Here is a 16,198-nt window from a genome sequence, read left to right on the forward strand (position 1 = left end):
CCCTAACTAGTACTGCTTTCAAGAGGATAATGTCATTTACCTTGAAAGACTTATCTGAAGTCCATTGTTGTTTGAGGCCCTTTATAACAAAAAATGTAAGAACACTAGGCACAGCATGGTGAAAACTTGAGAGCTGTGCTTGAATGAATATAGATTCTCTGCTTCATAAGGCCAGTGTAACCAGGGCCGGCTCCAGGCATCAGCTGAGCAAGCTGGTGCTTGGGGCGGCATTCGGCCCAATCCTAGGGCGGCACGGCCGCGTTTTGTTTTGTTTTGTTCCGCTCCGGCCACCCTGTGTCTGTGTTTTTGCTTGGGGCGGCCAAAAAGCCAGAGCCAGCCCTGAGTGTAACTCTATTGTAGTCCTTGGAATTGTCAACATAAAACTGCTGTAAGAGTGGAGAACAGAGCATTGAATCTTACCAAATGCCACTTAATTTTCACATGGAATGGACAGCAACAGGAGCAAAGGGGAGATGTCATGATCTCAAAGCACATGGACCACATTGTATGAGTCTTCTTGGCATCCAAACCTGTAGGTATGACTTTTTTTTGTTCTTCTTCTTCTGGGACTTCATGCTATGCCAAGCATATTTCAAGTTGTGTAACTTCTGCATGAGTCCCATGGCAGTTCTAGGGGAACTCTAGTTCTTTCTGGACAAATACTGTTTAATATAATTTAGGATAAGTTAAAGATTTTTATTGCTGAAATCACAGGTCTTTGCTTGTTCCTGCTTTACCTGCAATCATAAATGCACATACTTCCAACTGCAGGTTGGGGATTGAGCTCACTTAGCTCCATGTAGAGAAATCCAAAAGGACAAATGTCCTTTACATCAAAGACACCTGAGGTCAACTGGAAATATTTCATTATAGCAAATGAATCCCTTGCCTAAATCTGGAACTGATTAAAATGGCACATCAAACTTTAGGGATATAGATATTTTACAAGACTGATCTCAAACCACTGGTTTATGAAGGACTCTGGGATTACATAAAGGTCAGTCTACTTACTGTCCTTTCCACATGAGGTGAGAAAATATTGCTGCAGGCTGCTGTAACTTACCTTTTACAAAAAAACTTATCTACCTGGAAGATTATGTTGGAAAGACATTATATACTACAGAAATTGTGAGATTTCCTAATCAGACAGTGATCAAAACATGCAAAATATATAAACACATGGATGTTTGTCGTCCTCTTGTATCTGTAGTTTTAGTGCTATGTGATATGTTCTCGTGTGTGTGTGTGTGGTCGGGGGGGGGGGTGCTCTTTACACAACAAAATATGAAGAAACAACCTGGGCACAGTTGGCTTCCAAATAACCATGGTTACTAAATACACACATATGCAAGGCATATAACATAAGCACTGCTGCTATAACTGGGTTAATAGAACACCAGAAACACAGAATACAATGAGTACCACTAGCAGGCTCTCTCCCTATTTAGGGGGATGCTACCCTATTCTTATTATTATGAGCTTGGTTAAACTGCCTTCTGGGTTGAGTTGAAACTGATAAGTGTGAACATGCACTTGAATTAAGATATTGGGACAAGACCCTTAAGCCTCATTTTAGGTGGGGCCCCTTAATAGAGTGCCAAAAAGTTAGCACTGTGAGGGTAGAAGGTTCCACTGGGTATTATTCTGACTGTGTGCATGTGTGTGTCTTATAAAAAGACAAGCTGGGGTGGGCGGGGGGAGAGACAGACAAGAGACTGAAGCCTGGTTTACACTACACAGTTAAGTTAATGTAAGCTGCCTTGTGTCAACCTGGCTGTGGAAGTGTCTTTACTCAGATTTGGCTCCTGCCAATGCAAGCTCCTCTTTACGCTGATTTTTAGTAACACTATCTCCCCAAGTGGCATAGTCTTAGTTGATGTAATTAGGCTGAGTGTCAGTGCAGACACTGTATTGCTTAGGTTGACTGTCAGTGGCCTGCAGGAGCCATCCCATAATGCCCCACACCAACAATACAATTGACATAAGAACTTCTAGTGAGTACGTGCCCCACCGGTGCAAGGAGCCATGTGTGCAAGCACCATTATTAAATCACTTGTGTATGATGACTTAAGTTAGGCCAACAAAATTTTTGTAGTGTAGACGTGGCCTGAGAGACTCAGCAGGAGAGCACAGAAGTTGTGCAGAATCCTGTAAGCATGATGTGGCATAGAGAATGCTTTTTGGGACTGGTGCTGGCTAAAGAAGCTTGGGGCTATAAGCAAAGATAATATCCCCTGTTTTTTGGTTCCTCCTGATTCAGAGAAGAAGGACCTTTGTCCAGGCTTCGTAAATAAGGAAGATTATGTTCCTGTTGCATTGAAAGAGATATCGGATTCTATTAACTTCTTCACCCAACTGGAGCATACCCAGAGCCCAGAACTTTGACTAGCTGCTTGTGTCAAAAAGGAGCAGTGCTGGACATTATATGTTCATCTTTGACTCTAAACCTATAGTAGTTCCTATTAGGTGCTAACATTCATTCACCTTGCAAAGGAAGCTGAGAGCTGTCTGAACAAAACAAGGTTTAGAGATGACTACTGGTGTTTAGTTATGGATTCAAAAGAGCATGATATAAAATCTCATTACTTGCTACAAACCTAATAAAACAATTGTAACAAGCATTGCTCACTTGAACTCAATTTTGCTGGAGGAAAACATTGCAATTGTTCAGTAGGACCTTTGGAAACCGCACCAGACAACTTACATTATGCTAATACCATAACTAACCATTTCATCAAATAATCAAAGATGGGCTTTATTTCTCAGATTAATTCGACAATAATTAAGTTCTTAAGAACAACTTTCAGTTATCTGACATCTGAAAAAAAATTAGCATTGAAAATGGACTTTGGTTTTCAGTGGCAGAATTCTAAGAATCTCTAAAGGAGAGAAATATAATGAACACACATTCTTCTGTTTGGCCTTAAACCAATAGGGCAATAGGATATTTTTAACTGAGTTATGAAAAGCTGTTTAACTTGTGACACTGGCCTCAATCCTATCAAGACTCCTACATGTGGGTCATTCTGTGGAGTTCATTGGGATGACTCATGTGCATACTTACATGTAAGCATAAGTCTACAAACACATATGCATGTTTTAACTAATGCACCACAGGTAAATGTCTTGAATCATAAGGATACACTCAACTGTATGTTCACATGTCTCTGTGTGACTGGTCTGTTTGTTTTTGTAGGGTTAGGGCTTTAAAAGAGAATTTCTGGAAAACGTGCCAGATATCACGCAGAATAATCTAGCATGCAATAACCTAGGCTTCTCCTATAGAATTACTGCATGGAAGGAGAGCATGCAGATCATGTTAAATGTCTGTCAGTCACAATATTTTCCTTTAAAAGTGCAAAAAAAGGAAGTCAATGCAGTGTGTAAAGTTAAGTATGTGCCTAACCATTTGTAGAATAGGGATCTATGTTCAGGGATCTACTCAGACGGTGGTACAGGACTGTCTACATATTTTCTCTCACGAGAAACATGGAATGCTATACAACCTGCTGATGCTTGTCTGAAACAGAGGATGTATGCTCCTGACTCTCTTCTGGGCTGGACTATGGCGTTTCTTTAGATGAATAAATGTTCTTCAGCAAAATAATGCCAAATTACCATAGAACTAGAACAGAAATATAACCCATGTCGGTCTGAAGTTGTGACAAAGTCATGTGAATAACTTTATTTTTCTTTCCCAGTTCAGTGGCCAAAAAATAAAATTTAGAGGATTTTTTTTTCCCCCCCAGTGAAACACATGACTAAATTTAGTTCAACCTGAAAATAAATGCTTCGTTTCTGAGGTTTAACATTTTCAGTTTTTTTAAAATAACTTTCCAAAATGATGTCAAAATGCCTAAATGAAACTACTTGACACTTCCAAATTTGTATTTAACTAAAAACAATTCACTAATTTGAGGTGAATTGTTTGTTAACCTAAATCTTCACTTTTAGCTAAATGTGACTTGCACAAAAAACTCTCCCAGCTCTAGACATGCATGTAAACACATGAACGGTTTGCTTCACTACGATTGTATTTGCTCTATTGTAGTATGGTTCAGTAAGAAACCATTACCTTGGTTCATTTGCACCTATCTATTTTTATGACAACTGTAAACAATACAACAGTTATGATGGAGTTTTATTTCTGCTAATAAAAGATATTGCATAGGTGGGGAACTGTATAGTGACTTGAGGTACCTTGATGGTACCAGATGGTGCTAGAGCATTCTTGTATATGTGATTGGTTTGTTTTGTTTGTTTGCTAGAAAACTGTAAACTCATAGGTGCAGGGACTGTCTTACTATGTGTGTTCAGTGCCTGATATAATAATAATCCTAGTTGAGGCCTGGCCTTCAACCACTGTATTTCCATAATACAAATAATGGTTTCCTAGACTAGGGAAAAACTCTCTAGCTGTTCTCTCCATTACGGTGTGCAAAGTGTAACTTTTTGTCTTGTTTCTGTCAACAACCAAGTCTCCTTTCTATAATGATGGGGAGGTGACGCCTGCTTCTTGTGTTCTGTCAGAAGTGTTTTTAAAAGGGAAAAAGTTGTTGCTAAAGACACCATCCTGATTGGTGCAGAAGTTGTAATACTGTCTATCCTGCTAAACTTAATGTAGCTCTGGATGCACAAAATATATATTGTTCAATTTTGCTGACGGCAAGAAATTCTTTCAGGGGAAAAACTGGCAGCCTTCCATGAAGCAAAGGATAAAGCAAGCAATCTAGTGGAGCAGGAGAGACTAAAAAGCTCCTGTCTTACTATTTTTTTTTTTTTTTTTTAATTTAACTTCAGTATTTCTTTCTCTTTAGCCGTCTTGCTTTAACTCTAACTGGCTTAGTAAGAACTGCAAAAATACTTGTTTTTTAACTTTTTTTTTTTAATTTTGGTTTTTAAAATTTTAAAAACCTAATATAAAACAAAGTTGCTAAGTGGATCTCTAGATTCTTGAGTCTAACTGCCAGATTTAAAGCACTCAGTACCCATTGTTGAGGCCTGACTTTACCTGTTGTCAAAATGGGAGAAAATACTACTTGATTGCCAGGTTTTTCAAAAAGGCTCAGTATCCAATGTATGCTGAGATGTTTTGAAAAACGATCCACTTATTTAGGCACCTAAATGTAGATGAGCTCCTCTGAAACTTTATTCCCTGGTGGATATCTAAATGTCTACATAGGCAAAAGCAATATTGACCTTTTTTTCACTCACACTATGGAGACCAAACGTAGTATCCTGTATGGTGCCCAACTTACTCTTATGAAAGGTCCCCAAATAGGTTTTCTCCTTAGGCGCTAGCTTTCTCACTTCACTTGATCAGATATGACCTTATTTTAAAACAGAACCCAACACTCAAATTCACTTGGTGAAATCCTGTCCCCATCAAAGACCATGGGAGTTTTACCACTATGTACTTTATAGACTGTATATACAGATTGTGGATTTTGTTTGGTTTAGATGTGAATCTCTTGCATGCCATTTTTAATGCCTATTCTCTCTAAACTTCAGCTGATTATTATTTTAGGTTTATAAAGAAAAAAGTTAATCTATCCGCTTTTACTTGATGGGGAACTGGGAATGATCAGAAACCTTGTTGGTGGTCCTTGGGAGTTCAGCTCTAAGAACCAATGTCAGGCCATTCTCTGGAAGTTTCTCTTTGAACCGACCTCGGGACCTGAATGTAGTGCAGTAAGGCTCATTCCATTGTTTTAACACTGAGTTAATGGGTCCTGGTTCAAGTTCTAGTATTTTGTTGAGTGTGCTATAGCTCTCTAGTTTATCTGTCACTGATGCTTACAATTGTGGCAGCAATAGTTTCTCAGAGTTTATCTACACCTTTTGAGTATAGTACCTGTATTTTAAATGCTTGTAACTGAAGCACCTTCTAGCAATAGAAAACTAATACACAAGTAAAAGTAAGAAAAGCATGGGGGAGGGGGATATCCGGGTTCTATTGGTCAGGCAAAAGAATACTATAAAAACTTACAGCTGTTCACCTCAATCTAGAGAGACAAAGTAGAAAAATACAGCTTAGATTAACCTGCTATAAGGTTGAGTGCACAATTGGTTGGAAAACCATACTGTGAGTAGTTGGCAATGGTTCACTCTCAAGCTGGAAGGGCATATCAAGTGGGGTCCCACAGGGATCTGTCCTGGGTCCAATTCTATTCAGTATCTTCAGAGATTTGGATAATGGCAGAGTACTTCCCAGCTTGGTAGTGTAAACAAAGTGTGGAGGGGTTGCAATGCTTTGGAGGACAAAATTAGATTCAAAATGATCTTGACAAACTGGAGAAATGGTTTGAAATAGGATGAAATTCAATAGAGACAAATGCAAAGTACTACACTAAGGAAGGAATACTCAATTGCACAAATACGAAATTGGAAACAACTGCCTAGGAAGGAGTTCTGGAGAAAATAACCTGGAGGTTATAGTGGATCACAAACTATATAAGAATCAACAATATAATACTGTTGCCAAACCCACCTCACCCCATCACTCTGGGACTTATTGGCAAGAATGTCCTAAGCAAGACGTGAGAAGTAATTCTTCCACCCTACTCAACATTGAAAAGGCCTCAACTGGAGTATTGTGTCCAATTCCGGACACCACACTTTGGGAAACATCTGGAGAAAGTCTATAGGAGAGCACAAAAATGATTAAAGGTCTAGAAAACATGACCTCTGAGGGAAGATTGGGTGGTTGGGACAAGGGGAAGTGGGTTTGTTTAGTCTGGAGAAGAGAAGGCTAAAGGGGAGATGTAAGTCTTCAAGTATGTAAAAAGTTGTCTCGGAGTACTATGATAAATTGTTCTCAGTGGCTAAAGAGAACACGATAAGAAGTAATATAGGCTTAAATTGCAGCAAGGGAGATTTTAAGTTGCACATTAGGGGGAAACTTCCTAATTGTCAGGGTAGTTAAGCACTGGAACACTGCCTAGGGAGGTTGTGGACTCTGTCATTGCAGGTTTTGGAGGTTTTTGAGAAGAGGTTAGACAAACACCTGTCAGGGAAGGTCTGGATAATACTTAGTCCCCTGCACTGAGGTAGGAATGAATTAGATAACCTATCAAGGTCTCTTCCAGTCCTGCATTTCTAGATTCCTAGGCCTTCCATTTAATAGTGTATTCCTACTCCTGTGGAACTGGCTGTTCTCTATTATAAATTTTTGAATGGAACATTGCAAAAATAACTGAGATGGGGGAAAAATAGGTACCTCTATATTAATCACAAGTGGTCTCCTTCAATGTCTCTTTCTACTAGTTTAGGACCTCTTACCAGTACTTTCTATCATAGAAACAAACTTTAGAAAAGGGATAGGTGACCTAAAAGATTTCTTCCCTCTTCTTACCAATACAGGATTACTCACATCATCACTATTGTATGTTTTACTAGAGCTTTCAATGGTCAGTCTTTAAGTGTTCCACGATGTTAGCTCTCCCCCCGCGGAAAATTGCACATTTTAAAGGACACTTTCTCAGATATATGGTGGTTATGTTCCCTCTCACAACTCCACCACATCCCTCCTCCATGTGTGGTGTTGACATCTTAAATATAACGATTGTGGTCCCTTCTGAGCCTTTAATATTTAACTCTTAATCCTTCCCCATAAATCAATCCCTCTGATCATTGCAGCGTTCTCTGAACTTCCATTTTGCTTGCATCTTTCTGGTAACAAGTGAAACATTCCAGGTGAGGCAGCAGAGAAGGAACTGTTATCTCACTGCTTCATACTAAGATGCCTCTACATAATGTAGCTCAATTGCATTGACCTTTTTTACTTCCCTGTTCCATCACAACATTGAGTAGCTCTGTAATGCCATCTTAAAGTGCTCATGATGTAAACCTATTCCTATGGGGCACCACTTACATTATTACAAGACAATTAAAACTGGTGCTTGATAATCTTTGATTCCATCTCTGCCTGTTTTGACTCCACCTCTCCAACTGGACAAGTTTGGGGATTATTGTTCTCTTATTAAAAACAATTCCTCTCAGAACTAAGGGCATTTCAGGTCTATATGTTCCCCATCACTCCCAATTCACCTCACAGGAGAGGACTTCCCTTTGCAAAAGGTACAATATGTCACTAGGTTGCTACTGTGACAACTCTAATGTGCATTTCTTTCTTTTTGAGAACAAAAGAAACAAGGGGAAATGGGATGCTAAACACACTAGCACTACTTCTTTCTCTTACCCCCACCCCTCCACATTGCCTTTTCTGGATCTGCCTAGAAGTACCATGTTATCTTCATGTAGGGAGGTGGTGGTAATCAATTGCTTACACATGGGATTGTGTGTCTGGCATGAACTAAACCCAAAATGTGAGGCAGCACACAGCTGCTCCTTCCCACCAGTAGCAGCTCTTGGGATGAAGGAATTGTGCCCCAGGGAGGCTCAGTTCCTCCCCACTTCCTTCTTGCCCCAGGAGGGGTGCAGCTCACTCCCCCTCACATGTTCAGATAGCTACAATGGTGGGTGAGTAAGAGGGGAAACAGCCCCCCAACTACTCACCCATTTTCTTGAAGCAAGGAGTACGTGACAGGCAGTCACCGCTCTTCCCCTTGCATCCAATGCTGCAATCTGAGTAACTGTCACTTAGCTGAGCAGAGGATGATGGATGATCCAATGGTTAGGGTGATAGCCTGGGACATGGGAGACCAGCCTTCAATTTCCTCCTTTGCCATAGACATCCTGAGTAACTTTGGAGAAATAATTTTGTCTCTGTGCCTCACTTTCCCACCTGTAAAATTAGGACAACGGCCCCTCCTATTGAGGATTAAAAATTGTGAGGGGCTCATATCCTACACTAATGGGGGCCATATAAGTAAGGGACACCTTATTCCTTTGTATGTCCCACTAAGGGCTAGGGCCTGGATCTGCAAAGTGACTTGAACCTTGCAATGCTTAACTTCTAGGTGCCTAGTAAAATCACAACCACAAAGTCTCCTTCAGGAACATAAGCTCCCTATAGAATGAATGGGGTGGGGGCTTGGAATGTGGTTCCAAAAGTGTGTGTGTGTGTCCCTGCCCCTTCCACAGTGTTTAGAACCTATCTCTGCTTGTGTTCCACATCCTGGACACCCCTCTCATGGAATGAGGTGGCTTAGGCCCCACAGTAGGTGGCTGTGACAATGATTTAGGCATCTGCCTCGCTCCATACAGAATAGCGGGAGGAGGAAGTGGTGCCTGCCTTCACTTTTAGCCTAGTGACTAGGGCATTTGCCTGGAATGGAAGACCCAGGTTCAGTTCCCCTTCTCTACCTGAGTGCGGGAGAAAAATTTTGAAGCGATGTCTCTCCTCTCAGGAGACTGCTCTAACTGCTGAGTCTTGGGGTATTCTGGCATGGGGCTTCCTCAGTTTTTCTGCTGAAGCTGTTGTACTCTGGATTAAATAAAGAGTCATTGGGCCTCAGAGTGACAATGACACTATTACAGTGGTTAGGATACCCACCTGGGAAGTAGGAGACCAAGGGTCTGGTCACCTGCTCTAATGACTTTCATTATTTATCCACAGTGGAACAGCTTCAACAGGAGATATTGGTGAAGTGGCATATCGGAATTCTCTATAGCCCCATGAGAGGATTTGAATGGGGGTGGAGGGGAAAATGAACCTGGATTTCTCATATCCCAAGAATGTGCCCTAACCACTGAGCTAAAAGTTAAGATAGTCGTCATCCTGGTCCTTCTCCTGAATGAGAGCTCATTTGGTAGGCAGTCCTTGAGCACACCTACTGAATCAGGCATGCAAGTTAAGCAGGCAAATGCCTCTTTCTACACCTGGTGGATTGCGCTAGGCTAGTTTTCTAGAGAGGCAGAAGTGCACATGCTCAAAAGCAAAAACTTCAGCATCTAGGGAAATTTTACTGCAGAAACTCAGGAGCCAGGTGAGTTTAGGTTACACAGGGTTAGGCGACAGCCAAGCAGGAGTTTTGTAAATCGGAGCAGAGCCAAAAACTGGGACTGGGTGCCTAAATACATTTGTGGATCTGGGTTTAGGTCCCTTGACCGCTGGGGGATAAAACAATACTTTAACAAACAATATATCAACTGTTTCAAACAGTAGGTCAAAGCACACTATGGCCCTATCACACTGCAGCAGGATCCACGCCGCCACTATGGGTATGTCTACACTGCAGTTAAACCCATGCAGTTGGCTTGCAGGGCTCAGATTATGGGGCTGTTTAATTGCAGTGCAGGTGATCAGACTTGAGCCTGGACTCTGGGATTTCCCCCGCCTCCATGGGGTCTCAGAGCCTGGGCTCCAGCTTTAGCCTGAACAGCTACACCTCCGTTAATAGCCCTGCTGACATGGGCCAGGCCAGCTGTGGGTGTTTAATTGCAGTGTAGACATAACCTGAGCATTTGGCATGCTAGTGTACTGTAGATAGTGCATGTCAAGCCAGGGTGTGTAAGTCTCTGTTTAGACAAACCCACAGACAGATGAATTAGCCTGATTTCAAATGACTGTTTGGAGCCTCAACAAGAGCATTCAATGCCATTTACTAGTTTCACAACAGACGCACCTAGCTAGTCTCATGAATGTAAACAAAATCTTTGAAGGGATCAAATCTTTAACACGACTGATTTTACTAGTGCATTGGTCCATGTTTAGATAATGTAGTTAATCTAAAACACAATTCTGACTTGTACACATGGAACTATAGATTGGCTTCTAAGGGATTTCTTTGTTTTTTCTTAGTCATCTGAGATTTTCTTTCTCCTCCTGAGGATGGAGGGAAAGGTAGATTAAGGGCTCATCTACATGAACATTTAGTTCCAGTTAAACTGGGGTGTGGCTCTACTGCATGCTAACTGTATGGGTTCTCACTAGGGTTGCCAACTCTGACTGATGCTATTCCGGGAAATCTTTCTTTCCCCCGCCCCCCCCCCCCCCCTTAAAATATCCTATTAAAATCTCCAGGATTGCTTTCAATAGTCACTGGGAGATTGATGCCAATTCCGGGAGACTCCAGGCCAATCCTGGAGGGTTGGCAACTCTAGTTCTCACAGGCACTAGCAACACACTAGTGTTATGGCCTCCATTTTGAAACAAATAGGTTAGAGCACACTAAGGAACTATTAGTGAGCATCACCAGGGTTCATGTGCGCTTAGTGTGTGGCAGGCTAATGTGAGGTAGATCCACACCCCAGCTTGCTGCAAACTAAATGTTTGTGTAGACAGGCCCATAGGCAATCCCTTAGCTAGTTTAACTCAGTCATATTTCAGGTAACCCTTTCCTCAGGTGCCAACAGGTAAACAGTGTTCTGCATCCTCAGTCTTGGTTCTAGCCGTGTTTCATGCAAGCTCTTTGTTTCTCTGACATATCCTAAGCAGGAAATTAAAAATGTACATGTGATTGGAAAAAGTCAAAATTATTTTTATTTGATTATTTTTGCAGAATTTTAGGGGGGGGTCATCAAATAAACTTTTGCAAGAAAGTTTCCAGTTTAATTTAAAATTCAGGTTATTTCTTTAAAAAGGTCTTAAAGTGGTATCAATTTTCAAACCACTCTGCTAAATGTCTGCAATAGAGTGGGAGTGATATTTTCCATCTACATGCAGTAAATGTCTCTGGAGTGGCAGCAGGGGCTGAAAGGTTGAGTACAAGATGTGGCATCAAAATCTCTATATTCTAGTCCAAGCTTTGCCACTGAACTGCTGTATGACCTTGGCCAAGTCTTGTGATGTGTAAAATGAGGATAAGGCCTACCTTGGTGGTGGTGGTTTTTGTTTGAGGGTTCAAACAAGATCTCCTGATATCCGGGCCGGCTCCAGGCACCAGCTTAACAAGCAGGTGCTTGGGGCGGCCAAGGGAGAGGGGCGGCACCTGCGGCAATTCGGGGCAGCAGATCCTTCACTCCCTCTAGGAGCAAAGGACCTGCCGCTGAACTGCCGCCGCCGCCAATCGCGCCTTTTTTTTTTTTTTTTTTTTTTTGCTTGGGGCGGCAGAAATGCTGGAGCCGGCCCTGCCTGATATGAATAGGAATTGAGAGCTGTCTCAGCATGACACTGTATCTTTTTAGTCTTGCATTACACTTACAGAACACAGACCATATCTTTCCTTTTTATGGTGGCATGGAAGTTCTTCAATATGAACACTTCTTTTCCCTCCCATGATCTTGTAAGACTGATCAAAAAGCAGAGGGGAGATGCAGTCATGCCTTTCCATTCAGAAAAAATCTCTCTGCATCAGTGAATAGTTACAAAACAATGTAGCTGCTACCTCCTGTGGTGGAGGCTGCCTGCTTACCAGTTTGCTTTCCTAGCTTAAAAGCTGTGAATCAAAAATTGCTAACAATAAGTGTCCTGCTACTTTCTTCTTCCAGGCAATGGCTGGGTGACTCATCCTATTTTTTTCACAGCAAAAGCTGCATTTCTAGTCTGACTAATGGTGACCATGCACTTGCCTCCATAGTTGGTGGTTGAAACATCTCATTTTCCATTGGCCTGATCAGATAGAAATGGTGTAATAGGTTTAGTTAAGCTTTTTAATTTTCTTGTAAAAGCAGCATTTATAGGATTCGACACTATCAAGATTCAGGCATAAGTTATGGTCTCTTTGAAACTCCTTGACAAAATGATGTAACATCAGAGGTAGTATGAGCATCTAAACCTTAGCATCAGAGGTAGAAGGTGATGCTAACTCCTTAGACACTGCCACTTATTGGCTTACAAAATTGTGAGGTCAATTTGCTAAATTCTGTGGTGTGTGGCTTTGCTAGCTATTTAAGCAACCAGTGAGTCCACCAGCTATCTGGTAATCTGAAGAGAATTGGGCCCTGCTCAAATGAAGATAAATATCATGAACAAAAATCAGAGGTCAAAGTTGGGGCATCAGATTCAATCAAAGATATACTGTAGCTATAATTGGATACACTCAGGAATAAACCAACTATTTAATCTACAAAAGCTGCATGCATCTTTCAAAAATGAAAGGTTTGGTACAAAAGGATAAAGTCTTTACACTACAGCAGAAATGTTTTTAATAGTTATACACTGACATTTGAGATCTATTTTATATTTTCTACCACGTCACCTGAAAAACTAAACTAGGCAACATTCTTTTGCCAGTCAGAGCATAGCAATTCATGTTTAATCTTTGCAGTTAGTAATTTCATTCCTGAAAAAAGGTGTTACATAGACTTTAAGGGTTTCTCTATGTGGGGATATTCAGGAAAGTGTAGTGGGGTGGGTGTGTGTGTGTGTGTGTGTTTGTTTTTTTGTTTTCTTAAATCTGAATTAACTAAAGGAGTGGATTTCAGGTGTATTAGTTTAAACGACATTAAATGTCTGTGGGGACACTCATTTAAAAAAAAAAATATTAAGGCCACTTTAATTCTGAATGAGTGTCCCCACAGATGTTTAGTGCAGTTTATCCAATCCATCTTAAATCAACACCTTTTAGTTAAATCAGATTGAAGTTTCCTGAGTGTCCCTTTGTAGACCAGCCCCTTTTTAAATGCTATGGATCTTCCGAACTACAGCACTGCAAAGATAATCCAGGCATTAAATTTTGTGACAGGAGCATCAGTATGTCCTATTTACAATACAATTTTTTTTTTTTTATACCTATTGTACCCAGAGCCCTCGACTCAGGTTTTATCTGCACTATAGCCATAGCTCTTCTCCCCTCCCCCCCCCCCCCCCCATATTCTTCCATCAGCTTGCCTCAACTTTGGAGTGACCAGCTCTGTGGGGGGGAGGGAAGGATAATTGAGTTTCTCTGGCCCATTCAGTGTCAGTTTCAGAGTGGCCAGAGAATGTCCTCCATAATGGAGGATTTAGTATATCCCTTTGGCCATTAGGAATGGTATGTATACCATTTCACTTTGCACAGGCCAGCAAATAGTAATTATATGGTGATTAAGTAAAATTATCACATTGGCCAGATTTGAACTGGTGACCTACAGGTAAAATTTTCTATTTCTTCTCAATCCCCTGAGCTATTAAAGGCAGAGAGAACCAAAATGTCTACCCCTTCTGGTTCTTCCTCAGGTGCTGAGACTAAGCACAAAAAGGATTCTGAGTAACAAATATAAGTCAAATTTTGGTGCTCATGATCCATCCCTTTGTGTTTAGGCAGTATAACAGACTGAGAAAGGTAGAAATGAAAAGGAGCAGAGAAGAAATGGAAGGAGCAGCAATTTCCTAGGGATGAGGAGAGGCAGAAACAAAGTCAGGGTGTCTCTCCTCCCTCCCCCAAGATAAGAAGGCAAGTGTTTTGGACAACCCCTAATTTTGCTCCATTTTTATTCCCCACCCCAGGGACTCCAGCAGCTGCTGCATCTCTATCCTTCTGCATCTATTTCATGCTGCTTTTTCCTTTGTTTGCATTGCTCCCTGTCTTAGTAAGCAAATATGTGTGGCACTTCACTGCATTCACCAGCTCTCGCCTATGCATCACTTCAAGTGGAATGTAAAATTCAACAACTCTAAAATCAAAACCACCTTAAACACTGCTTCTGATGTGTTAATTTCTGCTTTCTTTGTCAGGGAAGATGACTAGAAATCATCACTTGCTTCATAGATGAGAAACCGAGCGAGAATAGCCTGGAGAAGATGCAGAATAGCAAACTGAGGAAACCTGAATGTCTAAAACAATAAGGACAATTTTGCAAGTAGTATTTTGATGGAAATAAAGTAAAATATCCACTGCAGATGAATAAGAACATTGACAATCATTCTAATTCTGCCACAAGAGTAAAAAATGGAGATAAATATTTCAGTGATATTTCAAATAATTAGCACTCATTAGTGCAATTATTATGCAATAGGAGTATCAGTTTCCAAAAATCTAGCTTACAGCTGTGCCCTGGTTCTTAAAATGAACACCTTGTAGAAAACATTCAAAACAGCATTCAGTCCTTAAAACCTTGCTACATACTTAATATTTGCATTAATTAAGAATACAAAGCCAATGCTAGCTGCAGCACAAGGGTAAGAAGCTGACTACCCTCCACTCCTACTGATGTCAATGGGGGTCAAGGATGCAAAGCACCTTGCCTTATTTTAGCTATGTAGAATCCCAAATTGCAAAACATTTGATGGGGTGTGGGTTTTTTCCCCCCCTCAATTATTTTAATGGTGGGACCTATATTCTGTTCCCATTGCTCCAACCTAAGTCAGAGTTAGGCTAAGCAAAGGATTTGGGATGGGGAATCCCATGCTAATTTTTTATTTAACTTGCTCTGCTATAAAAAACAAGTGTTGGAGACAATTATTTTTCATTAAGAATAGTCCTGGCTAGATTCTGCCACCCTTCCTCATAGATTCATAGATTCTAGGACTGGAAGGGACCTCGAGAGGTCATCGAGTCCAGTCCCCTGCCCGCTTGGCAGGACCAAATACTGTCTAGACCATCCCTGATAGACATTTATCTAACCTACTCTTAAATATCTCCAGAGATGGAGATTCCACAACCTCCCTAGGCAATTTATTCCAGTGTTTAACCACCCTGACAGTTAGGAACTTTTTCCTAATGTCCAACCTAGACCTCCCTTGCTGCAGTTTAAGCCCATTGCTTCTTGTTCTATCCTCAGAGGCTAAGGTGAACAAGTTTTCTCCCTCCTCCTTATGACACCCTTTTAGATACCTGAAAACTGCTATCATGTCCCCTCTGTCTTCTCTTTTCCAAACTAAACAAACCCAATTCTTTCAGCCTTCCTTCATAGGTCATGTTCTCAAGACCTTTAATCATTCTTGTTGCTCTTCTCTGGACCCTTTCCAATTTCTCCCCATCTTTCTTGAAATGCGGTGCCCAGAACTGGACACAATACTCCAGCTGAGGCCTAACCAGAGTAGAGCGGAAGAATGACTTCTCGTGTCTTGATCACAACACGCCTGTTAATACATCCCAGAATCATGTTTGCTTTTTTTGCATCAGCATCACACTGTTGACTCATATTTAGCTTGTGGTCCACTATAACCCCTAGATCCCTTTCTGCCGTACTCCTTCCTAGACAGTCTCTCTTCCCATTCTGTATGTGTGAAACTGATTTTTTTCTTCCTAAGTGGAGCACTTTGCATTTGTCTTTGTTAAACTTCATCCTGTTTAACTCAGACCATTTCTCCAATTTGTCCAGATCATTTTGAATTATGCAAATTATACTCATGCAGAGTAGCACCTTACTACTTTAGCAGTCCTACTGATTTTTGAAGAGGTGTGTTTGGGGTCTGTCTACATATAAATAA

The sequence above is a fragment of the Emys orbicularis genome, chromosome 3 (genome assembly GCF_028017835.1).
Source record: "Emys orbicularis isolate rEmyOrb1 chromosome 3, rEmyOrb1.hap1, whole genome shotgun sequence".
NCBI classification, from domain to species: Eukaryota; Metazoa; Chordata; order Testudines; family Emydidae; genus Emys; species Emys orbicularis.